This window comes from Eleutherodactylus coqui, unplaced genomic scaffold (assembly GCF_035609145.1).
Source record: "Eleutherodactylus coqui strain aEleCoq1 unplaced genomic scaffold, aEleCoq1.hap1 HAP1_SCAFFOLD_539, whole genome shotgun sequence".
NCBI classification, from domain to species: Eukaryota; Metazoa; Chordata; class Amphibia; order Anura; family Eleutherodactylidae; genus Eleutherodactylus; species Eleutherodactylus coqui.
This window is the reverse complement of record NW_027102387.1, coordinates 1-24507: the sequence shown is the minus strand read 5'-3', so window position 1 is coordinate 24507 and position 24507 is coordinate 1. Positions and strand designations below refer to the sequence as shown.

The 24507-nt window shown below is 56.6% G+C and overlaps 92 pseudogenes; all 92 read right to left on the bottom strand.

The window, feature by feature from the left end:
• Nucleotides 1–242: 242 nt before the first annotated feature.
• Nucleotides 243–361, bottom strand: LOC136602509 (5S ribosomal RNA; annotated as a pseudogene).
• Nucleotides 362–441: 80 nt separating this feature from the next.
• LOC136602650 (5S ribosomal RNA) lies at nucleotides 442–560 on the bottom strand (annotated as a pseudogene).
• An 80-nt stretch (nucleotides 561–640) lies between these two features.
• Nucleotides 641–759, bottom strand: LOC136602727 (5S ribosomal RNA; annotated as a pseudogene).
• Nucleotides 760–839: 80 nt separating this feature from the next.
• LOC136602508 (5S ribosomal RNA) lies at nucleotides 840–958 on the bottom strand (annotated as a pseudogene).
• Nucleotides 959–1237: 279 nt separating this feature from the next.
• On the bottom strand, nucleotides 1238–1356 carry LOC136602667 (5S ribosomal RNA; annotated as a pseudogene).
• An 80-nt stretch (nucleotides 1357–1436) lies between these two features.
• Nucleotides 1437–1555, bottom strand: LOC136602696 (5S ribosomal RNA; annotated as a pseudogene).
• An 80-nt stretch (nucleotides 1556–1635) lies between these two features.
• LOC136602683 (5S ribosomal RNA) lies at nucleotides 1636–1754 on the bottom strand (annotated as a pseudogene).
• Nucleotides 1755–1834: 80 nt separating this feature from the next.
• Nucleotides 1835–1953, bottom strand: LOC136602665 (5S ribosomal RNA; annotated as a pseudogene).
• Nucleotides 1954–2033: 80 nt separating this feature from the next.
• Nucleotides 2034–2152, bottom strand: LOC136602507 (5S ribosomal RNA; annotated as a pseudogene).
• Nucleotides 2153–2232: 80 nt separating this feature from the next.
• On the bottom strand, nucleotides 2233–2351 carry LOC136602636 (5S ribosomal RNA; annotated as a pseudogene).
• Nucleotides 2352–2431: 80 nt separating this feature from the next.
• On the bottom strand, nucleotides 2432–2550 carry LOC136602506 (5S ribosomal RNA; annotated as a pseudogene).
• Nucleotides 2551–2630: 80 nt separating this feature from the next.
• Nucleotides 2631–2749, bottom strand: LOC136602505 (5S ribosomal RNA; annotated as a pseudogene).
• Nucleotides 2750–2829: 80 nt separating this feature from the next.
• LOC136602711 (5S ribosomal RNA) lies at nucleotides 2830–2948 on the bottom strand (annotated as a pseudogene).
• Nucleotides 2949–3028: 80 nt separating this feature from the next.
• On the bottom strand, nucleotides 3029–3147 carry LOC136602718 (5S ribosomal RNA; annotated as a pseudogene).
• Nucleotides 3148–3429: 282 nt separating this feature from the next.
• LOC136602664 (5S ribosomal RNA) lies at nucleotides 3430–3548 on the bottom strand (annotated as a pseudogene).
• Nucleotides 3549–3628: 80 nt separating this feature from the next.
• Nucleotides 3629–3747, bottom strand: LOC136602504 (5S ribosomal RNA; annotated as a pseudogene).
• An 80-nt stretch (nucleotides 3748–3827) lies between these two features.
• LOC136602503 (5S ribosomal RNA) lies at nucleotides 3828–3946 on the bottom strand (annotated as a pseudogene).
• Nucleotides 3947–4225: 279 nt separating this feature from the next.
• On the bottom strand, nucleotides 4226–4344 carry LOC136602502 (5S ribosomal RNA; annotated as a pseudogene).
• An 80-nt stretch (nucleotides 4345–4424) lies between these two features.
• On the bottom strand, nucleotides 4425–4543 carry LOC136602731 (5S ribosomal RNA; annotated as a pseudogene).
• An 80-nt stretch (nucleotides 4544–4623) lies between these two features.
• On the bottom strand, nucleotides 4624–4742 carry LOC136602663 (5S ribosomal RNA; annotated as a pseudogene).
• Nucleotides 4743–4822: 80 nt separating this feature from the next.
• Nucleotides 4823–4941, bottom strand: LOC136602535 (5S ribosomal RNA; annotated as a pseudogene).
• Nucleotides 4942–5021: 80 nt separating this feature from the next.
• Nucleotides 5022–5140, bottom strand: LOC136602682 (5S ribosomal RNA; annotated as a pseudogene).
• An 80-nt stretch (nucleotides 5141–5220) lies between these two features.
• On the bottom strand, nucleotides 5221–5339 carry LOC136602635 (5S ribosomal RNA; annotated as a pseudogene).
• Nucleotides 5340–5419: 80 nt separating this feature from the next.
• LOC136602500 (5S ribosomal RNA) lies at nucleotides 5420–5538 on the bottom strand (annotated as a pseudogene).
• Nucleotides 5539–5618: 80 nt separating this feature from the next.
• On the bottom strand, nucleotides 5619–5737 carry LOC136602709 (5S ribosomal RNA; annotated as a pseudogene).
• Nucleotides 5738–5817: 80 nt separating this feature from the next.
• Nucleotides 5818–5936, bottom strand: LOC136602499 (5S ribosomal RNA; annotated as a pseudogene).
• Nucleotides 5937–6016: 80 nt separating this feature from the next.
• On the bottom strand, nucleotides 6017–6135 carry LOC136602497 (5S ribosomal RNA; annotated as a pseudogene).
• An 80-nt stretch (nucleotides 6136–6215) lies between these two features.
• LOC136602496 (5S ribosomal RNA) lies at nucleotides 6216–6334 on the bottom strand (annotated as a pseudogene).
• Nucleotides 6335–6414: 80 nt separating this feature from the next.
• Nucleotides 6415–6533, bottom strand: LOC136602495 (5S ribosomal RNA; annotated as a pseudogene).
• Nucleotides 6534–6613: 80 nt separating this feature from the next.
• LOC136602494 (5S ribosomal RNA) lies at nucleotides 6614–6732 on the bottom strand (annotated as a pseudogene).
• A 278-nt stretch (nucleotides 6733–7010) lies between these two features.
• On the bottom strand, nucleotides 7011–7129 carry LOC136602493 (5S ribosomal RNA; annotated as a pseudogene).
• An 80-nt stretch (nucleotides 7130–7209) lies between these two features.
• On the bottom strand, nucleotides 7210–7328 carry LOC136602689 (5S ribosomal RNA; annotated as a pseudogene).
• Nucleotides 7329–7408: 80 nt separating this feature from the next.
• On the bottom strand, nucleotides 7409–7527 carry LOC136602680 (5S ribosomal RNA; annotated as a pseudogene).
• An 80-nt stretch (nucleotides 7528–7607) lies between these two features.
• On the bottom strand, nucleotides 7608–7726 carry LOC136602634 (5S ribosomal RNA; annotated as a pseudogene).
• Nucleotides 7727–7806: 80 nt separating this feature from the next.
• On the bottom strand, nucleotides 7807–7925 carry LOC136602781 (5S ribosomal RNA; annotated as a pseudogene).
• An 80-nt stretch (nucleotides 7926–8005) lies between these two features.
• Nucleotides 8006–8124, bottom strand: LOC136602708 (5S ribosomal RNA; annotated as a pseudogene).
• An 80-nt stretch (nucleotides 8125–8204) lies between these two features.
• On the bottom strand, nucleotides 8205–8323 carry LOC136602780 (5S ribosomal RNA; annotated as a pseudogene).
• An 80-nt stretch (nucleotides 8324–8403) lies between these two features.
• LOC136602779 (5S ribosomal RNA) lies at nucleotides 8404–8522 on the bottom strand (annotated as a pseudogene).
• Nucleotides 8523–8602: 80 nt separating this feature from the next.
• LOC136602778 (5S ribosomal RNA) lies at nucleotides 8603–8721 on the bottom strand (annotated as a pseudogene).
• Nucleotides 8722–8801: 80 nt separating this feature from the next.
• Nucleotides 8802–8920, bottom strand: LOC136602777 (5S ribosomal RNA; annotated as a pseudogene).
• Nucleotides 8921–9000: 80 nt separating this feature from the next.
• On the bottom strand, nucleotides 9001–9119 carry LOC136602774 (5S ribosomal RNA; annotated as a pseudogene).
• A 278-nt stretch (nucleotides 9120–9397) lies between these two features.
• On the bottom strand, nucleotides 9398–9516 carry LOC136602773 (5S ribosomal RNA; annotated as a pseudogene).
• Nucleotides 9517–9596: 80 nt separating this feature from the next.
• On the bottom strand, nucleotides 9597–9715 carry LOC136602687 (5S ribosomal RNA; annotated as a pseudogene).
• Nucleotides 9716–9795: 80 nt separating this feature from the next.
• LOC136602707 (5S ribosomal RNA) lies at nucleotides 9796–9914 on the bottom strand (annotated as a pseudogene).
• An 80-nt stretch (nucleotides 9915–9994) lies between these two features.
• On the bottom strand, nucleotides 9995–10113 carry LOC136602716 (5S ribosomal RNA; annotated as a pseudogene).
• Nucleotides 10114–10193: 80 nt separating this feature from the next.
• LOC136602697 (5S ribosomal RNA) lies at nucleotides 10194–10312 on the bottom strand (annotated as a pseudogene).
• Nucleotides 10313–10395: 83 nt separating this feature from the next.
• LOC136602662 (5S ribosomal RNA) lies at nucleotides 10396–10514 on the bottom strand (annotated as a pseudogene).
• Nucleotides 10515–10594: 80 nt separating this feature from the next.
• Nucleotides 10595–10713, bottom strand: LOC136602772 (5S ribosomal RNA; annotated as a pseudogene).
• Nucleotides 10714–10793: 80 nt separating this feature from the next.
• Nucleotides 10794–10912, bottom strand: LOC136602771 (5S ribosomal RNA; annotated as a pseudogene).
• Nucleotides 10913–10992: 80 nt separating this feature from the next.
• Nucleotides 10993–11111, bottom strand: LOC136602770 (5S ribosomal RNA; annotated as a pseudogene).
• Nucleotides 11112–11191: 80 nt separating this feature from the next.
• Nucleotides 11192–11310, bottom strand: LOC136602695 (5S ribosomal RNA; annotated as a pseudogene).
• An 80-nt stretch (nucleotides 11311–11390) lies between these two features.
• LOC136602694 (5S ribosomal RNA) lies at nucleotides 11391–11509 on the bottom strand (annotated as a pseudogene).
• Nucleotides 11510–11589: 80 nt separating this feature from the next.
• LOC136602733 (5S ribosomal RNA) lies at nucleotides 11590–11708 on the bottom strand (annotated as a pseudogene).
• An 80-nt stretch (nucleotides 11709–11788) lies between these two features.
• Nucleotides 11789–11907, bottom strand: LOC136602769 (5S ribosomal RNA; annotated as a pseudogene).
• A 278-nt stretch (nucleotides 11908–12185) lies between these two features.
• LOC136602768 (5S ribosomal RNA) lies at nucleotides 12186–12304 on the bottom strand (annotated as a pseudogene).
• An 80-nt stretch (nucleotides 12305–12384) lies between these two features.
• On the bottom strand, nucleotides 12385–12503 carry LOC136602692 (5S ribosomal RNA; annotated as a pseudogene).
• Nucleotides 12504–12583: 80 nt separating this feature from the next.
• On the bottom strand, nucleotides 12584–12702 carry LOC136602583 (5S ribosomal RNA; annotated as a pseudogene).
• Nucleotides 12703–12782: 80 nt separating this feature from the next.
• LOC136602767 (5S ribosomal RNA) lies at nucleotides 12783–12901 on the bottom strand (annotated as a pseudogene).
• Nucleotides 12902–12981: 80 nt separating this feature from the next.
• LOC136602766 (5S ribosomal RNA) lies at nucleotides 12982–13100 on the bottom strand (annotated as a pseudogene).
• Nucleotides 13101–13180: 80 nt separating this feature from the next.
• LOC136602764 (5S ribosomal RNA) lies at nucleotides 13181–13299 on the bottom strand (annotated as a pseudogene).
• An 80-nt stretch (nucleotides 13300–13379) lies between these two features.
• Nucleotides 13380–13498, bottom strand: LOC136602641 (5S ribosomal RNA; annotated as a pseudogene).
• Nucleotides 13499–13578: 80 nt separating this feature from the next.
• On the bottom strand, nucleotides 13579–13697 carry LOC136602738 (5S ribosomal RNA; annotated as a pseudogene).
• Nucleotides 13698–14173: 476 nt separating this feature from the next.
• LOC136602762 (5S ribosomal RNA) lies at nucleotides 14174–14292 on the bottom strand (annotated as a pseudogene).
• A 475-nt stretch (nucleotides 14293–14767) lies between these two features.
• On the bottom strand, nucleotides 14768–14885 carry LOC136602744 (5S ribosomal RNA; annotated as a pseudogene).
• Nucleotides 14886–15361: 476 nt separating this feature from the next.
• LOC136602761 (5S ribosomal RNA) lies at nucleotides 15362–15480 on the bottom strand (annotated as a pseudogene).
• A 79-nt stretch (nucleotides 15481–15559) lies between these two features.
• On the bottom strand, nucleotides 15560–15677 carry LOC136602640 (5S ribosomal RNA; annotated as a pseudogene).
• Nucleotides 15678–15757: 80 nt separating this feature from the next.
• Nucleotides 15758–15875, bottom strand: LOC136602639 (5S ribosomal RNA; annotated as a pseudogene).
• Nucleotides 15876–15955: 80 nt separating this feature from the next.
• On the bottom strand, nucleotides 15956–16074 carry LOC136602760 (5S ribosomal RNA; annotated as a pseudogene).
• An 80-nt stretch (nucleotides 16075–16154) lies between these two features.
• Nucleotides 16155–16273, bottom strand: LOC136602759 (5S ribosomal RNA; annotated as a pseudogene).
• Nucleotides 16274–16353: 80 nt separating this feature from the next.
• LOC136602752 (5S ribosomal RNA) lies at nucleotides 16354–16471 on the bottom strand (annotated as a pseudogene).
• Nucleotides 16472–16947: 476 nt separating this feature from the next.
• LOC136602758 (5S ribosomal RNA) lies at nucleotides 16948–17066 on the bottom strand (annotated as a pseudogene).
• An 80-nt stretch (nucleotides 17067–17146) lies between these two features.
• On the bottom strand, nucleotides 17147–17265 carry LOC136602736 (5S ribosomal RNA; annotated as a pseudogene).
• An 80-nt stretch (nucleotides 17266–17345) lies between these two features.
• Nucleotides 17346–17464, bottom strand: LOC136602757 (5S ribosomal RNA; annotated as a pseudogene).
• A 79-nt stretch (nucleotides 17465–17543) lies between these two features.
• Nucleotides 17544–17662, bottom strand: LOC136602756 (5S ribosomal RNA; annotated as a pseudogene).
• A 277-nt stretch (nucleotides 17663–17939) lies between these two features.
• LOC136602755 (5S ribosomal RNA) lies at nucleotides 17940–18058 on the bottom strand (annotated as a pseudogene).
• An 80-nt stretch (nucleotides 18059–18138) lies between these two features.
• LOC136602614 (5S ribosomal RNA) lies at nucleotides 18139–18257 on the bottom strand (annotated as a pseudogene).
• A 475-nt stretch (nucleotides 18258–18732) lies between these two features.
• LOC136602753 (5S ribosomal RNA) lies at nucleotides 18733–18851 on the bottom strand (annotated as a pseudogene).
• Nucleotides 18852–19128: 277 nt separating this feature from the next.
• On the bottom strand, nucleotides 19129–19247 carry LOC136602742 (5S ribosomal RNA; annotated as a pseudogene).
• A 672-nt stretch (nucleotides 19248–19919) lies between these two features.
• LOC136602729 (5S ribosomal RNA) lies at nucleotides 19920–20038 on the bottom strand (annotated as a pseudogene).
• A 472-nt stretch (nucleotides 20039–20510) lies between these two features.
• On the bottom strand, nucleotides 20511–20628 carry LOC136602632 (5S ribosomal RNA; annotated as a pseudogene).
• An 80-nt stretch (nucleotides 20629–20708) lies between these two features.
• LOC136602745 (5S ribosomal RNA) lies at nucleotides 20709–20828 on the bottom strand (annotated as a pseudogene).
• A 667-nt stretch (nucleotides 20829–21495) lies between these two features.
• Nucleotides 21496–21614, bottom strand: LOC136602686 (5S ribosomal RNA; annotated as a pseudogene).
• Nucleotides 21615–21694: 80 nt separating this feature from the next.
• LOC136602717 (5S ribosomal RNA) lies at nucleotides 21695–21813 on the bottom strand (annotated as a pseudogene).
• Nucleotides 21814–21892: 79 nt separating this feature from the next.
• Nucleotides 21893–22011, bottom strand: LOC136602705 (5S ribosomal RNA; annotated as a pseudogene).
• A 79-nt stretch (nucleotides 22012–22090) lies between these two features.
• LOC136602638 (5S ribosomal RNA) lies at nucleotides 22091–22208 on the bottom strand (annotated as a pseudogene).
• An 80-nt stretch (nucleotides 22209–22288) lies between these two features.
• Nucleotides 22289–22407, bottom strand: LOC136602693 (5S ribosomal RNA; annotated as a pseudogene).
• An 80-nt stretch (nucleotides 22408–22487) lies between these two features.
• On the bottom strand, nucleotides 22488–22607 carry LOC136602629 (5S ribosomal RNA; annotated as a pseudogene).
• Nucleotides 22608–22686: 79 nt separating this feature from the next.
• On the bottom strand, nucleotides 22687–22805 carry LOC136602739 (5S ribosomal RNA; annotated as a pseudogene).
• Nucleotides 22806–22885: 80 nt separating this feature from the next.
• Nucleotides 22886–23004, bottom strand: LOC136602681 (5S ribosomal RNA; annotated as a pseudogene).
• Nucleotides 23005–23084: 80 nt separating this feature from the next.
• Nucleotides 23085–23203, bottom strand: LOC136602669 (5S ribosomal RNA; annotated as a pseudogene).
• A 474-nt stretch (nucleotides 23204–23677) lies between these two features.
• LOC136602657 (5S ribosomal RNA) lies at nucleotides 23678–23796 on the bottom strand (annotated as a pseudogene).
• A 473-nt stretch (nucleotides 23797–24269) lies between these two features.
• On the bottom strand, nucleotides 24270–24387 carry LOC136602751 (5S ribosomal RNA; annotated as a pseudogene).
• Nucleotides 24388–24507: the final 120 nt, after the last annotated feature.

The window sequence follows — 24507 nt, the reverse complement described above, 5'->3', positions numbered from 1 at the left end:
AACGCACCTCCGAAAAGGAAAGAAACCTACTCACGGCCTTAAAAGTCAACGGGACCTGGGATTCCCAGCCGGTCACCCATACTGGTACTTGCCAGGCCTCAAGCTGGCTGGCGGCCGCGATCTGACAAGAGCAGGCACATTCAGCTTAGAATGCCTGTTGACAGCTCCTCCTCCTTTCCTATGGGCTTTCTGCAGTGCGAACGCACCTCCGAAAAGGAAAGCAACATACTCACGGCCTTAAAAGTCAACGGGACCTGGGATTCCCAGCCGGTCACCCATACTGGTACTTGCCAGGCCTCAAGCTGGCTGGCGGCCGCGATCTGACGAGAGCAGGCACATTCAGCTTAGAATGCCCGTTGACAGCTCCTCCTCCTTTCCTATGGGCTTTCTGCAGTGCGAACGCACCTCCGAAACGGAAAGAAACCTACTCACGGCCTTAAAAGTCAACGGGACCTGGGATTCCCAGCCGGTCACCCATACTGGTACTTGCCAGGCCTCAAGCTGGCTGGCGGCCGCGATCTGACGAGAGCAGGCACATTCAGCTTAGAATGCCCATTGACAGCTCCTCCTCCTTTCCTATGGGCTTTCTGCAGTGCGAACGCACCTCCGAAACGGAAAGAAACCTACTCACGGCCTTAAAAGTCAACGGGACCTGGGATTCCCAGCCGGTCACCCATACTGGTACTTGCCAGGCCTCAAGCTGGCTGGCGGCCGCGATCTGACGAGAGCAGGCACATTCAGCTTAGAATGCCTGTTGACAGCTCCTCCTCCTTTCCTATGGGCTTTCTGCAGTGCGAACGCACCTCCGAAAAGGAAAGAAACCTACTCACGGCCTTAAAAGTCAACGGGACCTGGGATTCCCAGCCGGTCACCCATACTGGTACTTGCCAGGCCTCAAGCTGGCTGGCGGCCGCGATCTGACGAGAGCAGGCACATTCAGCTTAGAATGCCCGTTGACAGCTCCTCCTCCTTTCCTATGGGCTTTCTGCAGTGCGAACGCACCTCCGAAAAGGAAAGCAACCTACTCACGGCCTTAAAAGTCAACGGGACCTGGGATTCCCAGCCGGTCACCCATACTGGCACTTGCAAGGCCTCAAGCTGGCTGGCGGCCGCGATCTGACGAGAGCAGGCACATTCAGCTTAGAATGCCCGTTGACAGCTCCTCCTCCTTTCCTATGGGCTTTCTGCAGTGCGAACGCACCTCCGAAAAGGAAAGAAACCTACTCACGGCCTTAAAAGTCAACGGGACCTGGGATTCCCAGCCGGTCACCCATACTGGTACTTGCCAGGCCTCAAGCTGGCTGGCGGCCGCGATCTGACGAGAGCAGGCACATTCAGCTTAGAATTCCCGTTGACAGCTCCTCCTCCTTTCCTATGGGCTTTCTGCAGTGCGAACGCACCTCCGAAAAGGAAAGAAACCTACTCACGGCCTTAAAAGTCAACGGGACCTGGGATTCCCAGCCGGTCACCCATACTGGTACTTGCCAGGCCTCAAGCTGGCTGACGGCCGTGATCTGACGAGAGCAGGCACATTCAGCTTAGAATGCCCGTTGACAGCTCCTCCTCCTTTCCTATGGGCTTTCTGCAGTGCGAACGCACCTCCGAAAAGGAAAGCAACCTACTCACGGCCTTAAAAGTCAACGGGACCTGGGATTCCCAGCCGGTCACCCATACTGGTACTTGCCAGGTCTCAAGCTGGCTGGCGGCCGCGATCTGACGAGAGCAGGCACATTCAGCTTAGAATGCCCGTTGACAGCTCCTCCTCCTTTCCTATGGGCTTTCTGCAGTGCGAACGCACCTCCGAAAAGGAAAGAAACCTACTCACGGCCTTAAAAGTCAACGGGACCTGGGATTCCCAGCCGGTCACCCATACTGGTACTTGCCAGGCCTCAAGCTGGCTGGCGGCCGCGATCTGACGAGAGCAGGCACATTCAGCTTAGAATTCCCGTTGACAGCTCCTCCTCCTTTCCTATGGGCTTTCTGCAGTGCGAACGCACCTCCGAAAAGGAAAGAAACCTACTCACGGCCTTAAAAGTCAACGGGACCTGGGATTCCCAGCCGGTCACCCATACTGGTACTTGCCAGGCCTCAAGCTGGCTGGCGGCCGCGATCTGACGAGAGCAGGCACATTCAGCTTAGAATGCCCGTTGACAGCTCCTCCTCCTTTCCTATGGGCTTTCTGCAGTGCGAACGCACCTCCGAAAAGGAAAGAAACCTACTCACGGCCTTAAAAGTCAACGGGACCTGGGATTCCCAGCCGGTCACCCATACTGGTACTTGCCAGGCCTCAAGCTGGCTGGCAGCCGCGATCTGACGAGAGCAGGCACATTCAGCTTAGAATGCCCGTTGACAGCTCCTCCTCCTTTCCTATGGGCTTTCTGCAGTGCGAACGCACCTCCGAAAAGGAAAGAAACCTACTCACGGCCTTAAAAGTCAACGGGACCTGGGATTCCCAGCCGGTCACCCATACTGGTACTTGCCAGGCCTCAAGCTGGCTGGCGGCCGCGATCTGACGAGAGCAGGCACATTCAGCTTAGAATGCCCGTTGACAGCTCCTCCTCCTTTCCTATGGGCTTTCTGCAGTGCGAACGCACTTCCGAAAAGGAAAGAAACCTACTCACGGCCTTAAAAGTCAACGGGACCTGGGATTCCCAGCCGGTCACCCATACTGGTACTTGCCAGGCCTCAAGCTGGCTGGCGGCCGCGATCTGACGAGAGCAGGCACATTCAGCTTAGAATGCCCGTTGACAGCTCCGCCTCCTTTCCTATGGGCTTTCTGCAGTGCGAACGCACCTCCGAAAAGGAAAGAAACCTACTCACGGCCTTAAAAGTCAACGGGACCTGGGATTCCCAGCCGGTCACCCATACTGGTACTTGCCAGGCCTCAAGCTGGCTGGCGGCCGCAATCTGACGAGAGCAGGCACATTCAGCTTAGAATGCCCGTTGACAGCTCCTCCTCCTTTCCTATGGGCTTTCTGCAGTGCGAACGCACCTCCGAAAAGAAAAGAAACCTACTCACGGCCTTAAAAGTCAACGGGACCTGGGATTCGCAGCCGGTCACCCATACTGGTACTTGCCAGGCCTCAAGCTGGCTGGCGGCCGCGATCTGACGAGAGCAGGCACATTCAGCTTAGAATGCCCGTTGACAGCTCCTCCTCCTTTCCTATGGGCTTTCTGCAGTGCGAACGCACCTCCGAAAAGGAAAGCAACCTACTCACGGCCTTAAAAGTCAACGGGACCTGGGATTCCCAGCCGGTCACCCATACTGGTACTTGCCAGGCCTCAAGCTGGCTGGCGGCCGCGATCTGACGAGAGCAGGCACATTCAGCTTAGAAAGCTTGTTGACAGCTCCTCCTCCTCCTTTCCTATGGGCTTTCTGCAGTGCGAACGCACCTCCGAAAAGGAAAGAAACCTACTCACGGCCTTAAAAGTCAACGGGACCTGGGATTCCCAGCCGGTCACCCATACTGGTACTTGCCAGGCCTCAAGCTGGCTGGCGGCCGCGATCTGACGAGAGCAGGCACATTCAGCTTAGAATTCCCGTTGACAGCTCCTCCTCCTTTCCTATGGGCTTTCTGCAGTGCGAACGCACCTCCGAAAAGGAAAGAAACCTACTCACGGCCTTAAAAGTCAACGGGACCTGGGATTCCCAGCCGGTCACCCATACTGGTACTTGCCAGGCCTCAAGCTGGCTGGCGGCCGCGATCTGACGAGAGCAGGCACATTCAGCTTAGAATGCCCGTTGACAGCTCCTCCTCCTTTCCTATGGGCTTTCTGCAGTGCGAACGCACCTCCGAAAAGGAAAGCAACCTACTCACGGCCTTAAAAGTCAACGGGACCTGGGATTCCCAGCCGGTCACCCATACTGGTACTTGCCAGGCCTCAAGCTGGCTGGCGGCCGCGATCTGACGAGAGCAGGCACATTCAGCTTAGAATGCCCGTTGACAGCTCCTCCTCCTTTCCTATGGGCTTTCTGCAGTGCGAACGCACCTCCGAAAAGGAAAGAAACCTACTCACGGCCTTAAAAGTCAACGGGACCTGGGATTCCCAGCCGGTCACCCATACTGGTACTTGCCAGGCCTCAAGCTGGCTGGCGGCCGCGATCTGACAAGAGCAGGCACATTCAGCTTAGAATGCCTGTTGACAGCTCCTCCTCCTTTCCTATGGGCTTTCTGCAGTGCGAACGCACCTCCGAAAAGGAAAGCAACATACTCACGGCCTTAAAAGTCAACGGGACCTGGGATTCCCAGCCGGTCACCCATACTGGTACTTGCCAGGCCTCAAGCTGGCTGGCGGCCGCGATCTGACGAGAGCAGGCACATTCAGCTTAGAATGCCCGTTGACAGCTCCTCCTCCTTTCCTATGGGCTTTCTGCAGTGCGAACGCACCTCCGAAAAGGAAAGCAACCTACTCACGGCCTTAAAAGTCAACGGGACCTGGGATTCCCAGCCGGTCACCCATACTGGCACTTGCCAGGCCTCAAGCTGGCTGGCGGCCGCGATCTGACGAGAGCAGGCACATTCAGCTTAGAATGCCCGTTGACAGCTCCTCCTCCTTTCCTATGGGCTTTCTGCAGTGCGAACGCACCTCCGAAAAGGAAAGAAACCTACTCACGGCCTTAAAAGTCAACGGGACCTGGGATTCCCAGCCGGTCACCCATACTGGTACTTGCCAGGCCTCAAGCTGGCTGGCGGCCGCGATCTGACGAGAGCAGGCACATTCAGCTTAGAATTCCCGTTGACAGCTCCTCCTCCTTTCCTATGGGCTTTCTGCAGTGCGAACGCACCTCCGAAAAGGAAAGAAACCTACTCACGGCCTTAAAAGTCAACGGGACCTGGGATTCCCAGCCGGTCACCCATACTGGTACTTGCCAGGCCTCAAGCTGGCTGACGGCCGCGATCTGACGAGAGCAGGCACATTCAGCTTAGAATGCCCGTTGACAGCTCCTCCTCCTTTCCTATGGGCTTTCTGCAGTGCGAACGCACCTCCGAAAAGGAAAGCAACCTACTCACGGCCTTAAAAGTCAACGGGACCTGGGATTCCCAGCCGGTCACCCATACTGGTACTTGCCAGGTCTCAAGCTGGCTGGCGGCCGCGATCTGACGAGAGCAGGCACATTCAGCTTAGAATGCCCGTTGACAGCTCCTCCTCCTTTCCTATGGGCTTTCTGCAGTGCGAACGCACCTCCGAAAAGGAAAGAAACCTACTCACGGCCTTAAAAGTCAACGGGACCTGGGATTCCCAGCCGGTCACCCATACTGGTACTTGCCAGGCCTCAAGCTGGCTGGCGGCTGCGATCTGACGAGAGCAGGCACATTCAGCTTAGAATTCCCGTTGACAGCTCCTCCTCCTTTCCTATGGGCTTTCTGCAGTGCGAACGCACCTCCGAAAAGGAAAGAAACCTACTCACGGCCTTAAAAGTCAACGGGACCTGGGATTCCCAGCCGGTCACCCATACTGGTACTTGCCAGGCCTCAAGCTGGCTGGCGGCCGCGATCTGACGAGAGCAGGCACATTCAGCTTAGAATGCCCGTTGACAGCTCCTCCTCCTTTCCTATGGGCTTTCTGCAGTGCGAACGCACCTCCGAAAAGGAAAGAAACCTACTCACGGCCTTAAAAGTCAACGGGACCTGGGATTCCCAGCCGGTCACCCATACTGGTACTTGCCAGGCCTCAAGCTGGCTGGCGGCCGCAATCTGACGAGAGCAGGCACATTCAGCTTAGAATGCCCGTTGACAGCTCCTCCTCCTTTCCTATGGGCTTTCTGCAGTGCGAACGCACCTCCGAAAAGGAAAGAAACCTACTCACGGCCTTAAAAGTCAACGGGACCTGGGATTCCCAGCCGGTCACCCATACTGGTACTTGCCAGGCCTCAAGCTGGCTGGCGGCCGCGATCTGACGAGAGCAGGCACATTCAGCTTAGAATGCCCGTTGACAGCTCCTCCTCCTTTCCTATGGGCTTTCTGCAGTGCGAACGCACCTCCGAAAAGGAAAGCAACCTACTCACGGCCTTAAAAGTCAACGGGACCTGGGATTCCCAGCCGGTCACCCATACTGGTACTTGCCAGGCCTCAAGCTGGCTGGCGGCCGCGATCTGACGAGAGCAGGCACATTCAGCTTAGAATGCCCGTTGACAGCTCCTCCTCCTTTCCTATGGGCTTTCTGCAGTGCGAACGCACCTCCGAAAAGGAAAGCAACCTACTCACGGCCTTAAAAGTCAACGGGACCTGGGATTCCCAGCCGGTCACCCATACTGGTACTTGCCAGGCCTCAAGCTGGCTGGCGGCCGCGATCTGACGAGAGCAGGCACATTCAGCTTAGAATGCCCGTTGACAGCTCCTCCTCCTTTCCTATGGGCTTTCTGCAGTGCGTACGCACCTCCGAAACGGAAAGAAACCTACTCACGGCCTTAAAAGTCAACGGGACCTGGGATTCCCAGCCGGTCACCCATACTGGTACTTGCCAGGCCTCAAGCTGGCTGGCGGCCGCGATCTGACGAGAGCAGGCACATTCAGCTTAGAATGCCCGTTGACAGCTCCTCCTCCTTTCCTATGGGCTTTCTGCAGTGCGAACGCACCTCCGAAAAGGAAAGAAACCTACTCACGGCCTTAAAAGTCAACGGGACCTGGGATTCCCAGCCGGTCACCCATACTGGTACTTGCCAGGCCTCAAGCTGGCTGGCGGCCGCGATCTGACGAGAGCAGGCACATTCAGCTTAGAATGCCCGTTGACAGCTCCTCCTCCTTTCCTATGGGCTTTCTGCAGTGCGAACGCACCTCCGAAAAGGAAAGCAACCTACTCACGGCCTTAAAAGTCAACGGACCTGGGATTCCCAGCCGGTCACCCATACTGGTACTTGCCAGGCCTCAAGCTGGCTGGCGGCCGCGATCTGACGAGAGCAGGCACATTCAGCTTAGAATGCCCGTTGACAGCTCCTCCTCCTTTCCTATGGGCTTTCTGCAGTGCGAACGCACCTCCGAAAAGGAAAGAAACCTACTCACGGCCTTAAAAGTCAACGGGACCTGGGATTCCCAGCCGGTCACCCATACTGGTACTTGCCAGGCCTCAAGCTGGCTGGCGGCCGCGATCTGACGAGAGCAGGCACATTCAGCTTAGAATGCCCGTTGACAGCTCCTCCTCCTTTCCTATGGGCTTTCTGCAGTGCGAACGCACTTCCGAAAAGGAAAGAAACCTACTCACGGCCTTAAAAGTCAACGGCACCTGGGATTCCCAGCCGGTCACCCATACTGGTACTTGCCAGGCCTCAAGCTGGCTGGCGGCCGCGATCTGACGAGAGCAGGCACATTCAGCTTAGAATGCCCGTTGACAGCTCCGCCTCCTTTCCTATGGGCTTTCTGCAGTGCGAACGCACCTCCGAAAAGGAAAGCAACCTACTCACGGCCTTAAAAGTCAACGGGACCTGGGATTCCCAGCCGGTCACCCATACTGGTACTTGCCAGGTCTCAAGCTGGCTGGCGGCCGCGATCTGACGAGAGCAGGCACATTCAGCTTAGAATGCCCGTTGACAGCTCCTCCTCCTTTCCTATGGGCTTTCTGCAGTGCGAACGCACCTCCGAAAAGGAAAGAAACCTACTCACGGCCTTAAAAGTCAACGGGACCTGGGATTCCCAGCCGGTCACCCATACTGGTACTTGCCAGGCCTCAAGCTGGCTGGCGGCTGCGATCTGACGAGAGCAGGCACATTCAGCTTAGAATTCCCGTTGACAGCTCCTCCTCCTTTCCTATGGGCTTTCTGCAGTGCGAACGCACCTCCGAAAAGGAAAGAAACCTACTCACGGCCTTAAAAGTCAACGGGACCTGGGATTCCCAGCCGGTCACCCATACTGGTACTTGCCAGGCCTCAAGCTGGCTGGCGGCCGCGATCTGACGAGAGCAGGCACATTCAGCTTAGAATGCCCGTTGACAGCTCCTCCTCCTTTCCTATGGGCTTTCTGCAGTGCGAACGCACCTCCGAAAAGGAAAGAAACCTACTCACGGCCTTAAAAGTCAACGGGACCTGGGATTCCCAGCCGGTCACCCATACTGGTACTTGCCAGGCCTCAAGCTGGCTGGCGGCCGCAATCTGACGAGAGCAGGCACATTCAGCTTAGAATGCCCGTTGACAGCTCCTCCTCCTTTCCTATGGGCTTTCTGCAGTGCGAACGCACCTCCGAAAAGGAAAGAAACCTACTCACGGCCTTAAAAGTCAACGGGACCTGGGATTCCCAGCCGGTCACCCATACTGGTACTTGCCAGGCCTCAAGCTGGCTGGCGGCCGCGATCTGACGAGAGCAGGCACATTCAGCTTAGAATGCCCGTTGACAGCTCCTCCTCCTTTCCTATGGGCTTTCTGCAGTGCGAACGCACCTCCGAAAAGGAAAGCAACCTACTCACGGCCTTAAAAGTCAACGGGACCTGGGATTCCCAGCCGGTCACCCATACTGGTACTTGCCAGGCCTCAAGCTGGCTGGCGGCCGCGATCTGACGAGAGCAGGCACATTCAGCTTAGAATGCCCGTTGACAGCTCCTCCTCCTTTCCTATGGGCTTTCTGCAGTGCGAACGCACCTCCGAAAAGGAAAGCAACCTACTCACGGCCTTAAAAGTCAACGGGACCTGGGATTCCCAGCCGGTCACCCATACTGGTACTTGCCAGGCCTCAAGCTGGCTGGCGGCCGCGATCTGACGAGAGCAGGCACATTCAGCTTAGAATGCCCGTTGACAGCTCCTCCTCCTTTCCTATGGGCTTTCTGCAGTGCGTACGCACCTCCGAAACGGAAAGAAACCTACTCACGGCCTTAAAAGTCAACGGGACCTGGGATTCCCAGCCGGTCACCCATACTGGTACTTGCCAGGCCTCAAGCTGGCTGGCGGCCGCGATCTGACGAGAGCAGGCACATTCAGCTTAGAATGCCCGTTGACAGCTCCTCCTCCTTTCCTATGGGCTTTCTGCAGTGCGAACGCACCTCCGAAAAGGAAAGAAACCTACTCACGGCCTTAAAAGTCAACGGGACCTGGGATTCCCAGCCGGTCACCCATACTGGTACTTGCCAGGCCTCAAGCTGGCTGGCGGCCGCGATCTGACGAGAGCAGGCACATTCAGCTTAGAATGCCCGTTGACAGCTCCTCCTCCTTTCCTATGGGCTTTCTGCAGTGCGAACGCACCTCCGAAAAGGAAAGCAACCTACTCACGGCCTTAAAAGTCAACGGACCTGGGATTCCCAGCCGGTCACCCATACTGGTACTTGCCAGGCCTCAAGCTGGCTGGCGGCCGCGATCTGACGAGAGCAGGCACATTCAGCTTAGAATGCCCGTTGACAGCTCCTCCTCCTTTCCTATGGGCTTTCTGCAGTGCGAACGCACCTCCGAAAAGGAAAGAAACCTACTCACGGCCTTAAAAGTCAACGGGACCTGGGATTCCCAGCCGGTCACCCATACTGGTACTTGCCAGGCCTCAAGCTGGCTGGCGGCCGCGATCTGACGAGAGCAGGCACATTCAGCTTAGAATGCCCGTTGACAGCTCCTCCTCCTTTCCTATGGGCTTTCTGCAGTGCGAACGCACTTCCGAAAAGGAAAGAAACCTACTCACGGCCTTAAAAGTCAACGGCACCTGGGATTCCCAGCCGGTCACCCATACTGGTACTTGCCAGGCCTCAAGCTGGCTGGCGGCCGCGATCTGACGAGAGCAGGCACATTCAGCTTAGAATGCCCGTTGACAGCTCCGCCTCCTTTCCTATGGGCTTTCTGCAGTGCGAACGCACCTCCGAAAAGGAAAGAAACCTACTCACGGCCTTAAAAGTCAACGGGACCTGGGATTCCCAGCCGGTCACCCATACTGGTACTTGCCAGGCCTCAAGCTGGCTGGCGGCCGCAATCTGACGAGAGCAGGCACATTCAGCTTAGAATGCCCGTTGACAGCTCCTCCTCCTTTCCTATGGGCTTTCTGCAGTGCGAACGCACCTCCGAAAAGAAAAGAAACCTACTCACGGCCTTAAAAGTCAACGGGACCTGGGATTCGCAGCCGGTCACCCATACTGGTACTTGCCAGGCCTCAAGCTGGCTGGCGGCCGCGATCTGACGAGAGCAGGCACATTCAGCTTAGAATGCCCGTTGACAGCTCCTCCTCCTTTCCTATGGGCTTTCTGCAGTGCGAACGCACCTCCGAAAAGGAAAGCAACCTACTCACGGCCTTAAAAGTCAACGGGACCTGGGATTCCCAGCCGGTCACCCATACTGGTACTTGCCAGGCCTCAAGCTGGCTGGCGGCCGCGATCTGACGAGAGCAGGCACATTCAGCTTAGAAAGCCCGTTGACAGCTCCTCCTCCTCCTTTCCTATGGGCTTTCTGCAGTGCGAACGCACCTCCGAAAAGGAAAGAAACCTACTCACGGCCTTAAAAGTCAACGGGACCTGGGATTCCCAGCCGGTCACCCATACTGGTACTTGCCAGGCCTCAAGCTGGCTGGCGGCCGCGATCTGACGAGAGCAGGCACATTCAGCTTAGAATTCCCGTTGACAGCTCCTCCTCCTTTCCTATGGGCTTTCTGCAGTGCGAACGCACCTCCGAAAAGGAAAGAAACCTACTCACGGCCTTAAAAGTCAACGGGACCTGGGATTCCCAGCCGGTCACCCATACTGGTACTTGCCAGGCCTCAAGCTGGCTGGCGGCCGCGATCTGACGAGAGCAGGCACATTCAGCTTAGAATGCCCGTTGACAGCTCCTCCTCCTTTCCTATGGGCTTTCTGCAGTGCGAACGCACCTCCGAAAAGGAAAGAAACCTACTCACGGCCTTAAAAGTCAACGGGACCTGGGATTCCCAGCCGGTCACCCATACTGGTACTTGCCAGGCCTCAAGCTGGCTGGCGGCCGCGATCTGACGAGAGCAGGCACATTCAGCTTAGAATGCCCGTTGACAGCTCCTCCTCCTTTCCTATGGGCTTTCTGCAGTGCGAACGCACCTCCGAAAAGGAAAGCAACCTACTCACGGCCTTAAAAGTCAACGGGACCTGGGATTCCCAGCCGGTCACCCATACTGGTACTTGCCAGGCCTCAAGCTGGCTGGCGGCCGCGATCTGACGAGAGCAGGCACATTCAGCTTAGAATGCCCGTTGACAGCTCCTCCTCCTTTCCTATGGGCTTTCTGCAGTGCGAACGCACCTCCGAAAAGGAAAGAAACCTACTCACGGCCTTAAAAGTCAACAGGACCTGGGATTCCCAGACGGTCACCCATACTGGTACTTGCCAGGCCTCAAGCTGGCTGGCGGCCGCAATCTGACGAGAGCAGGCACATTCAGCTTAGAATGCCCGTTGACAGCTCCTCCTCCTTTCCTATGGGCTTTCTGCAGTGCGAACGCACCTCCGAAAAGGAAAGAAACCTACTCACGGCCTTAAAAGTCAACAGGACCTGGGATTCCCAGACGGTCACCCATACTGGTACTTGCCAGGCCTCAAGCTGGCTGGCGGCCGCAATCTGACGAGAGCAGGCACATTCAGCTTAGAATGCCCGTTGACAGCTCCTCCTCCTTTCCTATGGGCTTTCTGCAGTGCGAACGCACCTCCGAAAAGGAAAGAAACCTACTCACGGCCTTAAAAGTCAACAGGACCTGGGATTCCCAGCCGGTCACCCATACTGGTACTTGCCAGGCCTCAAGCTGGCTGGCAGCCGCGATCTGACGAGAGCAGGCACATTCAGCTTAGAATGCCAGTTGACAGCTCCTCCTCCTTTCCTATGGGCTTTCTGCAGTGCGAACGCACCTCCGAAAAGGAAAGAAACCTACTCACGGCCTTAAAAGTCAACGGGACCTGGGATTCCCAGCCGGTCACCCATACTGGTACTTGCCAGGCCTCAAGCTGGCTGGCGGCCGCGATCTGACGAGAGCAGGCACATTCAGCTTAGAATGCCCGTTGACAGCTCCTCCTCCTTTCCTATGGGCTTTCTGCAGTGCGAACGCACCTCCGAAAAGGAAAGAAACCTACTCACGGCCTTAAAAGTCAACGGGACCTGGGATTCCAGCCGGTCACCCATACTGGTACTTGCCAGGCCTCAAGCTGGCTGGCGGCCGCGATCTGACGAGAGCAGGCACATTCAGCTTAGAATTCCCGTTGACAGCTCCTCCTCCTTTCCTATGGGCTTTCTGCAGTGCGAACGCACCTCCGAAAAGGAAAGCAACCTACTCACGGCCTTAAAAGTCAACGGGACCTGGGATTCCCAGCCGGTCACCCATACTGGTACTTGCCAGGCCTCAAGCTGGCTGGCGGCCGCGATCTGACGAGAGCAGGCACATTCAGCTTAGAATGCCCGTTGACAGCTCCTCCTCCTTTCCTATGGGCTTTCTGCAGTGCGAACGCACCTCCGAAAAGGAAAGAAACCTACTCACGGCCTTAAAAGTCAACAGGACCTGGGATTCCCAGACGGTCACCCATACTGGTACTTGCCAGGCCTCAAGCTGGCTGGCGGCCGCAATCTGACGAGAGCAGGCACATTCAGCTTAGAATGCCCGTTGACAGCTCCTCCTCCTTTCCTATGGGCTTTCTGCAGTGCGAACGCACCTCCGAAAAGGAAAGAAACCTACTCACGGCCTTAAAAGTCAACAGGACCTGGGATTCCCAGACGGTCACCCATACTGGTACTTGCCAGGCCTCAAGCTGGCTGGCGGCCGCGATCTGACGAGAGCAGGCACATTCAGCTTAGAATGCCCGTTGACAGCTCCTCCTCCTTTCCTATGGGCTTTCTGCAGTGCGAACGCACCTCCAAAAAGGAAAGAAACCTACTCACGGCCTTAAAAGTCAACGGGACCTGGGATTCCCAGCCGGTCACCCATACTGGTACTTGCCAGGCCTCAAGCTGGCTGGCGGCCGCGATCTGACGAGAGCAGGCACATTCAGCTTAGAATGCCCGTTGACAGCTCCTCCTCCTTTCCTATGGGCTTTCTGCAGTGCGAACGCACCTCCGAAAAGGAAAGCAACCTACTCACGGCCTTAAAAGTCAACGGGACCTGGGATTCCCAGCCGGTCACCCATACTGGTACTTGCCAGGCCTCAAGCTGGCTGGCGGCCGCGATCTGACGAGAGCAGGCACATTCAGCTTAGAATGCCCGTTGACAGCTCCTCCTCCTTTCCTATGGGCTTTCTGCAGTGCGAACGCACCTCCGAAACGGAAAGAAACCTACTCACGGCCTTAAAAGTCAACGGGACCTGGGATTCCCAGCCGGTCACCCATACTGGTACTTGCCAGGCCTCAAGCTGGCTGGCGGCCGCGATCTGACGAGAGCAGGCACATTCAGCTTAGAATGCCCGTTGACAGCTCCTCCTCCTTTCCTATGGGCTTTCTGCAGTGCGAACGCACCTCCGAAAAGGAAAGAAACCTACTCACGGCCTTAAAAGTCAACAGGACCTGGGATTCCCAGCCGGTCACCCATACTGGTACTTGCCAGGCCTCAAGCTGGCTGGCGGCCGCGATCTGACGAGAGCAGGCACATTCAGCTTAGAATGCCCGTTGACAGCTCCTCCTCCTTTCCTATGGGCTTTCTGCAGTGCGAACGCACTTCCGAAAAGGAAAGAAACCTACTCACGGCCTTAAAAGTCAACGGGACCTGGGATTCCCAGCCGGTCACCCATACTGGTACTTGCCAGGCCTCAAGCTGGCTGGCGGCCGCGATCTGACGAGAGCAGGCACATTCAGCTTAGAATTACCGTTGACAGCTCCTCCTCCTTTCCTATGGCTTTCTGCAGTGCGAACGCACCTCCGAAAAGGAAAGAAACCTACTCACGGCCTTAAAAGTCAACAGGACCTGGGATTCCCAGACGGTCACCCATACTGGTACTTGCCAGGCCTCAAGCTGGCTGGCGGCCGCGATCTGACGAGAGCAGGCACATTCAGCTTAGAATGCCCGTGACAGCTCCTCCTCCTTTCCTATGGGCTTTCTGCAGTGCGAACGCACCTCCGAAAAGGAAAGAAACCTACTCACGGCCTTAAAAGTCAACGGGACCTGGGATTCCCAGCCGGTCACCCATACTGGTACTTGCCAGGCCTCAAGCTGGCTGGCGGCCGCGATCTGACGAGAGCAGGCACTTCAGCTTAGAATGCCAGTTGACAGCTCCTCCTCCTTTCCTATGGGCTTTCTGCAGTGCGAACGCTACCTCCGAAAAGGAAAGAAACCTACTCACGGCCTTAAAAGTCAACGGGACCTGGGATTCCCAGCCGGTCACCCATACTGGTACTTGCCAGGCCTCAAGCTGGCTGGCGGCCGCGATCTGACGAGAGCAGGCACATTCAGCTTAGAATGCCCGTTGACAGCTCCTCCTCCTTTCCTATGGGCTTTCTGCAGTGCGAACGCACCTCCGAAAAGGAAAGAAACCTACTCACGGCCTTAAAAGTCAACGGGACCTGGGATTCCAGCCGGTCACCCATACTGGTACTTGCCAGGCCTCAAGCTGGCTGGCGGCCGCGATCTGACGAGAGCAGGCACATTCAGCTTAGAATGCCCGTTGACAGCTCCTCCTCCTTTCCTATGGGCTTTCTGCAGTGCGAACGCACCTCCGAAAAGGAAAGCAACCTACTCACGGCCTTAAAAGTCAACGGGACCTGGATTCCCAGCCGGTCACCCATACTGGTACTTGCAGGCCTCAAGCTGGCTGGCGGCCGCGATCTGACGAGAGCAGGCACATTCAGCTTAGAATGCCCGTTGACAGCTCCTCCTCCTTTCCTATGGGCTTTCTGCAGTGCGAACGCACCTCCGAAAAGGAAAGAAACCTACTCACGGCCTTAAAAGTCAACGGGACCTGGGATTCCCAGCCGGTCACCCATACTGGTACTTGCCAGGCCTCAAGCTGGCTGGCGGCCGCGATCTGACGAGAGCAGGCACATTCAGCTTAGATGCCCGTTGACAGCTCCTCCTCCTTTCCTATGGGCTTTCTGCAGTGCGAACGCACCTCCGAAAAGGAAAGCAACCTACTCACGGCCTTAAAAGTCAACGGACCTGGGATTCCCAGCCGGTCACCCATACTGGTACTTGCCAGGCCTCAAGCTGGCTGGCGGCCGCGATCTGACGAGAGCAGGCACATTCAGCTTAGAATGCCCGTTGACAGCTCCTCCTCCTTTCCTATGGGCTTTCTGCAGTGCGAACGCACCTCCGAAAAGGAAAGCAACCTACTCACGGCCTTAAAAGTCAACGGACCTGGGATTCCCAGCCGGTCACCCATACTGGTACTTGCCAGGCCTCAAGCTGGCTGGCGGCCGCGATCTGACGAAAGCAGGCACATTCAGCTTAGAATGCCCGTTGACAGCTCCTCCTCCTTTCCTATGGGCTTTCTGCAGTGCGAACGCACCTCCGAAAAGGAAAGCAACCTACTCACGGCCTTAAAAGTCAACGGGACCTGGGATTCCCAGCCGGTCACCCATACTGGTACTTGCCAGGCCTCAAGCTGGCTGGCGGCCGCGATCTGACGAGAGCAGGCACATTCAGCTTAGAATGCCCGTTGACAGCTCCTCCTCCTTTCCTATGGGCTTTCTGCAGTGCGAACGCACCTCCAAAAGGAAAGAAACCTACTCACGGCCTTAAAAGTCAACGGGACCTGGATTCCCAGCCGGTCACCCATACTGGTACTTGCCAGGCCTCAAGCTGGCTGGCGGCCGCGATCTGACGAGAGCAGGCACATTCAGCTTAGAATGCCCGTTGACAGCTCCTCCTCCTTTCCTATGGGCTTTCTGCAGTGCGAACGCACCTCCGAAAAGGAAAGCAACCTACTCACGGCCTTAAAAGTCAACGGGACCTGGATTCCCAGCCGGTCACCCATACTGGTACTTGCCAGGCCTCAAGCTGGCTGGCGGCCGCGATCTGACGAGAGCAGGCACATTCAGCTTAGAATGCCCGTTGACAGCTCCTCCTCCTTTCCTATGGGCTTTCTGCAGTGCGAACGCACCTCCGAAAAGGAAAGAAACCTACTCACGGCCTTAAAAGTCAACGGGACCTGGGATTCCCAGCCGGTCACCCATACTGGTACTTGCCAGGCCTCAAGCTGGCTGGCGGCCGCGATCTGACGAGAGCAGGCACATTCAGCTTAGAATGCCCGTTGACAGCTCCTCCTCCTTTCCTATGGGCTTTCTGCAGTGCGAACGCACCTCCGAAAAGGAAAGAAACCTACTCACGGCCTTAAAAGTCAACGGGACCTGGGATTCCCAGCCGGTCACCCATACTGGTACTTGCCAGGCCTCAAGCTGGCTGGCGGCCGCGATCTGACGAGAGCAGGCACATTCAGCTTAGAATGCCCGTTGACAGCTCCTCCTCCTTTCCTATGGGCTTTCTGCAGTGCGAACGCACCTCCGAAAAGGAAAGCAACCTACTCACGGCCTTAAAAGTCAACGGGACCTGGGATTCCCAGCCGGTCACCCATACTGGTACTTGCAGGCCTCAAGCTGGCTGGCGGCCGCGATCTGACGAGAGCAGGCACATTCAGCTTAGAATGCCCGTTGACAGCTCCTCCTCCTTTCCTATGGGCTTTCTGCAGTGCGAACGCACCTCCGAAAAGGAAAGCAAACCTACTCACGGCCTTAAAAGTCAACGGACCTGGGATTCCCAGCCGGTCACCCATACTGGTACTTGCCAGGCCTCAAGCTGGCTGGCGGCCGCGATCTGACGAGAGCAGGCACATTCAGCTTAGAATGCCCGTTGACAGCTCCTCCTCCTTTCCTATGGGCTTTCTGCAGTGCGAACGCACCTCCGAAAAGGAAAGCAACCTACTCACGGCCTTAAAAGTCAACGGACCTGGATTCCCAGCCGGTCACCCATACTGGTACTTGCCAGGCCTCAAGCTGGCTGGCGGCCGCGATCTGACGAGAGCAGGCACATTCAGCTTAGAATGCCCGTTGACAGCTCCTCCTCCTTTCCTATGGGCTTTCTGCAGTGCGAACGCACCTCCGAAAAGGAAAGAAACCTACTCACGGCCTTAAAAGTCAACGGGACCTGGGATTCCCAGCCGGTCACCCATACTGGTACTTGCCAGGCCTCAAGCTGGCTGGCGGCCGCGATCTGACGAGAGCAGGCACATTCAGCTTAGAATGCCCGTTGACAGCTCCTCCTCCTTTCCTATGGGCTTTCTGCAGTGCGAACGCACCTCCGAAAAGGAAAGCAACCTACTCACGGCCTTAAAAGTCAACGGGACCTGGGATTCCCAGCCGGTCACCCATACTGGTACTTGCCAGGCCTCAAGCTGGCTGGCGGCCGCGATCTGACGAGAGCAGGTACATTCAGCTTAGAATGCCCGTTGACAGCTCCTCCTCCTTTCCTATGGGCTTTCTGCAGTGCGAACGCACCTCCGAAACGGAAAGAAACCTACTCACGGCCTTAAAAGTCAACGGGACCTGGGATTCCCAGCCGGTCACCCATACTGGTACTTGCCAGGCCTCAAGCTGGCTGGCGGCCGCGATCTGACGAGAGCAGGCACATTCAGCTTAGAATGCCCGTTGACAGCTCCTCCTCCTTTCCTATGGGCTTTCTGCAGTGCGAACGCACCTCGAAAAGGAAATAAACCTACTCACGGCCTTAAAAGTCAACGGGACCTGGGATTCCCAGCCGGTCACCCATACTGGTACTTGCCAGGCCTCAAGCTGGCTGGCGGCCGCGATCTGACGAGAGCAGGCACATTCAGCTTAGAATGCCCGTTGACAGCTCCTCCTCCTTTCCTATGGGCTTTCTGCAGTGCGAACGCACCTCCGAAAAGGAAAGCAACCTACTCACGGCCTTAAAAGTCAACGGGACCTGGATTCCAGCCGGTCACCCATACTGGTACTTGCCAGGCCTCAAGCTGGCTGGCGGCCGCGATCTGACGAGAGCAGGCACATTCAGCTTAGAATGCCCGTTGACAGCTCCTCCTCCTTTCCTATGGGCTTTCTGCAGTGCGAACGCACCTCCGAAAAGGAAAGAAACCTACTCACGGCCTTAAAAGTCAACGGGACCTGGGATTCCCAGCCGGTCACCCATACTGGTACTTGCCAGGCCTCAAGCTGGCTGGCGGCCGCGATCTGACGAGAGCAGGCACATTCAGCTTAGAATGCCCGTTGACAGCTCCTCCTCCTTTCCTATGGGCTTTCTGCAGTGCGAACGCACCTCCGAAAAGGAAAGCAACCTACTCACGGCCTTAAAAGTCAACGGGACCTGGGATTCCCAGCCGGTCACCCATACTGGTACTTGCCAGGCCTCAAGCTGGCTGGCGGCCGCGATCTGACGAGAGCAGGTACATTCAGCTTAGAATGCCCGTTGACAGCTCCTCCTCCTTTCCTATGGGCTTTCTGCAGTGCGAACGCACCTCCGAAACGGAAAGAAACCTACTCACGGCCTTAAAAGTCAACGGGACCTGGGATTCCCAGCCGGTCACCCATACTGGTACTTGCCAGGCCTCAAGCTGGCTGGGCGGCCGCGATCTGACGAGAGCAGGCACATTCAGCTTAGAATGCCCGTGACAGCTCCTCCTCCTTTCCTATGGGCTTTCTGCAGTGCGAACGCACCTCCGAAAGGAAAGAAACCTACTCACGGCCTTAAAAGTCAACGGACCTGGGATTCCCAGCCGGTCACCCATACTGGTACTTGCCAGGCCTCAAGCTGGCTGGCGGCCGCGATCTGACGAGAGCAGGCACATTCAGCTTAGAATGCCCGTTGACAGCTCCTCCTCCTTTCCTATGGGCTTTCTGCAGTGCGAACGCACCTCCGAAAAGGAAAGCAACCTACTCACGGCCTTAAAGTCAACGGGACCTGGGATTCCCAGCCGGTCACCCATACTGGTACTTGCCAGGCCTCAAGCTGGCTGGCGGCCGCGATCTGACGAGAGCAGGCACATTCAGCTTAGAATGCCCGTTGACAGCTCCTCCTCCTTTCCTATGGGCTTTCTGCAGTGCGAACGCACCTCCGAAAAGAAAGCAACCTACTCACGGCCTTAAAAGTCAACGGACCTGGGATTCCCAGCCGGTCACCCATACTGGTACTTGCCAGGCCTCAAGCTGGCTGGCGGCCGCGATCTGACGAGAGCAGGCACATTCAGCTTAGAATGCCCGTTGACAGCTCCTCCTCCTTTCCTATGGGCTTTCTGCAGTGCGAACGCACCTCCGAAAAGGAAAGCAACCTACTCACGGCCTTAAAAGTCAACGGGACCTGGGATTCCCAGCCGGTCACCCATACTGGTACTTGCCAGGCCTCAAGCTGGCTGGCGGCCGCGATCTGACGAGAGCAGGCACATTCAGCTTAGAATGCCCGTTGACAGCTCCTCCTCCTTTCCTATGGGCTTTCTGCAGTGCGAACGCACCTCCGAAAAAGGAAAGAAACCTACTCACGGCCTTAAAGTCAACGGACCTGGGATTCCCAGCCGGTCACCCATACTGGTACTTGCCAGGCCTCAAGCTGGCTGGCGGCCGCGATCTGACGAGAGCAGGCACATTCAGCTTAGAATGCCCGTTGACAGCTCCTCCTCCTTTCCTATGGGCTTTCTGCAGTGCGAACGCACCTCCGAAAAGGAAAGAAACCTACTCACGGCCTTAAAGTCAACGGGACCTGGGATTCCAGCCGGTCACCCATACTGGTACTTGCCAGGCCTCAAGCTGGCTGGCGGCCGCGATCTGACGAGAGCAGGCACATTCAGCTTAGAATGCCCGTTGACAGCTCCTCCTCCTTTCCTATGGGCTTTCTGCAGTGCGAACGCACCTCCGAAAAGGAAAGCAACCTACTCACGGCCTTAAAAGTCAACGGGACCTGGGATTCCAGCCGGTCACCCATACTGGTACTTGCCAGGCCTCAAGCTGGCTGGCGGCCGCGATCTGACGAGAGCAGGCACATTCAGCTTAGAATGCCCGTTGACAGCTCCTCCTCCTTTCTATGGGCTTTCTGCAGTGCGAACGCACCTCCGAAACAGAAAGAAACCTACTCACGGCCTTAAAAGTCAACGGGACCTGGGATTCCCAGCCGGTCACCCATACTGGTACTTGCCAGGCCTCAAGCTGGCTGGCGGCCGCGATCTGACGAGAGCAGGCACATTCAGCTTAGAATGCCCGTTGACAGCTCCTCCTCCTTTCCTATGGGCTTTCTGCAGTGCGAACGCACCTCCGAAAAGGAAAGAAACCTACTCACGGCCTTAAAAGTCACGGGACCTGGGATTCCCAGCCGGTCACCCATACTGGTACTTGCAGGCCTCAAGCTGGCTGGCGGCCGCGATCTGACGAGAGCAGGCACATTCAGCTTAGAATGCCCGTTGACAGCTCCTCCTCCTTTCCTATGGGCTTTCTGCAGTGCGAACGCACTCCGAAAAGGAAAGAAACCTACTCACGGCCTTAAAAGTCAACGGACCTGGGATTCCCAGCCGGTCACCCATACTGGTACTTGCCAGGCTCAAGCTGGCTGGCGGCCGCGATCTGACGAGAGCAGCACATTCAGCTTAGAATGCCCGTTGACAGCTCCTCCTCCTTTCCTATGGGCTTTCTGCAGTGCGAACGCACCTCCGAAAAGGAAAGAAACCTACTCACGGCCTTAAAAGTCAACAGGACCTGGATTCCCAGACGGTCACCCATACTGGTACTTGCCAGGCCTCAAGCTGGCTGGCGGCCGCGATCTGACGAGAGCAGGCACATTCAGCTTAGAATGCCCGTTGACAGCTCCTCCTCCTTTCTATGGGGCTTTCTGCAGTGCGAACGCACCTCCGAAAAGGAAAGAAACCTACTCACGGCCTTAAAAGTCAACAGGACCTGGGATTCCCAGCCGGTCACCCATACTGGTACTTGCCAGGCCTCAAGCTGGCTGGCGGCCGCGTATCTGACGAGAGCAGGCACATTCAGCTTAGAATGCCCGTTGACAGCTCCTCCTCCTTTCCTATGGGCTTTCTGCAGTGCGAACGCACCTCCGAAAAGGAAAGCAACCTACTCACGGCCTTAAAGTCAACGGACCTGGATTCCCAGCCGGTCACCCATACTGTACTTGCCAGGCCTCAAGCTGGCTGGCGGCCGCGATCTGACGAGAGCAGGCACATTCAGCTTAGAATGCCCGTTGACAGCTCCTCCTCCTTTCCTATGGGCTTTCTGCAGTGCGAACGCACCTCCGAAAAGGAAAGCAACCTACTCACGGCCTTAAAAGTCACGGACCTGGATTCCAGCCGGTCACCCATACTGGTACTTGCCAGGCCTCAAGCTGGCTGGCGGCCGCGATCTGACGAAAGCAGGCACATTCAGCTTAGAATGCCCGTTGACAGCTCCTCCTCCTTTCCTATGGGCTTTCTGCAGTGCGAACGCACCTCCGAAAAAGGAAAGCAACCTACTCACGGCCTTAAAGTCAACGGGACCTGGATCCCAGCCGGTCACCCATACTGGTACTTGCCAGGCCTCAAGCTGGCTGGCGGCCGCGATCTGACGAGAGCAGGCACATTCAGCTTAGAATGCCCGTTGACAGCTCCTCCTCCTTTTCCTATGGGCTTTCTGCAGTGCGAACGCACCTCCAAAAGGAAAGAAACCTACTCACGGCCTTAAAAGTCAACGGGACCTGGGATTCCTAGCCGGTCACCCATACTGGTACTTGCCAGGCCTCAAGCTGGCTGGCGGCCGCGATCTGACGAGAGCAGGCACATTCAGCTTAGAATGCCCGTTGACAGCTCCTCCTCCTTTCCTATGGGCTTTCTGCAGTGCGAACGCACCTCCGAAAAGGAAAGCAACCTACTCACGGCCTTAAAAGTCAACGGGACCTGGGATTCCCAGCCGGTCACCCATACTGGTACTTGCCAGGCCTCAAGCTGGCTGGCGGCCGCGATCTGACGAGAGCAGGCACATTCAGCTTAGAATGCCCGTTGACAGCTCCTCCTCCTTTCCTATGGCTTTCTGCAGTGCGAACGCACCTCCGAAACGGAAAGAAACCTACTCACGGCCTTAAAAGTCAACGGGACCTGGGATTCCCAGCCGGTCACCCATACTGGTACTTGCCAGGCCTCAAGCTGGCTGGCGGCCGCGATCTGACGAGAGCAGGCACATTCAGCTTAGAATGCCCGTTGACAGCTCCTCCTCCTTTCCTATGGGCTTTCTGCAGTGCGAACGCACCTCCGAAAAGGAAAGAACCTACTCACGGCCTTAAAAGTCAACGGGACCTGGATTCCCAGCCGGTCACCCATACTGGTACTTGCCAGGCCTCAAGCTGGCTGGCGGCCGCGATCTGACGAGAGCAGGCACATTCAGCTTAGAATGCCCGTTGACAGCTCCTCCTCCTTTCCTATGGGCTTTCTGCAGTGCGAACGCACCTCCGAAAAGGAAAGAAACCTACTCACGGCCTTAAAAGTCAACGGGACCTGGGATTCCCAGCCGGTCACCCATACTGGTACTTGCCAGGCCTCAAGCTGGCTGGCGGCCGCGATCTGACGAGAGCAGGCACATTCAGCTTAGAATGCCCGTTGACAGCTCCTCCTCCTTTCCTATGGGCTTTCTGCAGTGCGAACGCACCTCCGAAAAGGAAAGAAACCTACTCACGGCCTTAAAAGTCAACAGGGACCTGGGATTCCCAGACGGTCACCCATACTGGTACTTGCCAGGCCTCAAGCTGGCTGGCGGCCGCGATCTGACGAGAGCAGGCACATTCAGCTTAGAATGCCCGTTGACAGCTCCTCCTCCTTTCCTATGGGCTTTCTGCAGTGCGAACGCACCTCCGAAAGGAAAGAAACCTACTCACGGCCTTAAAAGTCAACGGGACCTGGGATTCCCAGCCGGTCACCCATACTGGTACTTGCCAGGCCTCAAGCTGGCTGGCGGCCGCGATCTGACGAGAGCAGGCACATTCAGCTTAGAATGCCAGTTGACAGCTCCTCCTCCTTTCCTATGGGCTTTCTGCAGTGCGAACGCACCTCCGAAAAGGAAAGAAACCTACTCACGGCCTTAAAAGTCAACGGGACCTGGGATTCCCAGCCGGTCACCCATACTGGTACTTGCCAGGCCTCAAGCTGGCTGGCGGCCGCGATCTGACGAGAGCAGGCACATTCAGCTTAGAATGCCCGTTGACAGCTCCTCCTCCTTTCCTATGGGCTTTCTGCAGTGCGAACGCACCTCCGAAAAGGAAAGAAACCTACTCACGGCCTTAAAAGTCAACGGGACCTGGGATTCCCAGCCGGTCACCCATACTGGTACTTGCCAGGCCTCAAGCTGGCTGGCGGCCGCGATCTGACGAGAGCAGGCACATTCAGCTTAGAATGCCCGTTGACAGCTCCTCCTCCTTTCTATGGGCTTTCTGCAGTGCGAACGCACCTCCGAAAAGAAAGCAACCTACTCACGGCCTTAAAAGTCAACGGGACCTGGGATTCCCAGCCGGTCACCCATACTGGTACTTGCCAGGCCTCAAGCTGGCTGGCGGCCGCGATCTGACGAGAGCAGGCACATTCAGCTTAGAATGCCGTTGACAGCTCCTCCTCCTTTCCTATGGGCTTTCTGCAGTGCGAACGCACCTCCGAAAAGGAAAGCAACCTACTCACGGCCTTAAAAGTCAACGGACCTGGGATTCCCAGCCGGTCACCCATACTGGTACTTGCCAGGCCTCAAGGCTGGCTGCGGCCGCGATCTGACGAGAGCAGGCACATTCAGCTTAGAATGCCCGTTGACAGCTCCTCCTCCTTTCCTATGGGCTTTCTGCAGTGCGAACGCACCTCCGAAAAGGAAAGCAACCTACTCACGGCCTTAAAAGTCAACGGGACCTGGGATTCCCAGCCGGTCACCCATACTGGTACTTGCCAGGCCTCAAGCTGGCTGGCGGCCGCGATCTGACGAGAGCAGGCACATTCAGCTTAGAATGCCCGTTGACAGCTCCTCCTCCTTTCCTATGGGCTTTCTGCAGTGCGAACGCACCTCCGAAAGGAAAGAAACCTACTCACGGCCTTAAAAGTCACGGGACCTGGGATTCCAGCCGGTCACCCATACTGGTACTTGCCAGGCCTCAAGCTGGCTGGCGGCCGCGATCTGACGAGAGCAGGCACATTCAGCTTAGAATGCCCGTTGACAGCTCCTCCTCCTTTCCTATGGGCTTTCTGCAGTGCGAACGCACCTCCGAAAAGGAAAGCAACCTACTCACGGCCTTAAAAGTCAACGGACCTGGATTCCCAGCCGGTCACCCCATACTGGTACTTGCCAGGCCTCAAGCTGGCTGGCGGCCGCGATCTGACGAGAGCAGGTACATTCAGCTTAGAATGCCCGTTGACAGCTCCTCCTCCTTTCCTATGGCTTTCTGCAGTGCGAACGCACCTCCGAAACGGAAAGAAACCTACTCACGGCCTTAAAAGTCAACGGGACCTGGGATTCCCAGCCGGTCACCCATACTGGTACTTGCAGGCCTCAAGCTGGCTGGCGGCCGCGATCTGACGAGAGCAGGCACATTCAGCTTAGAATGCCCGTTGACAGCTCCTCCTCCTTTCCTATGGGCTTTCTGCAGTGCGAACGCACCTCCGAAAAGGAAAGAAACCTACTCACGGCCTTAAAAGTCAACGGGACCTGGATTCCCAGCCGGTCACCCATACTA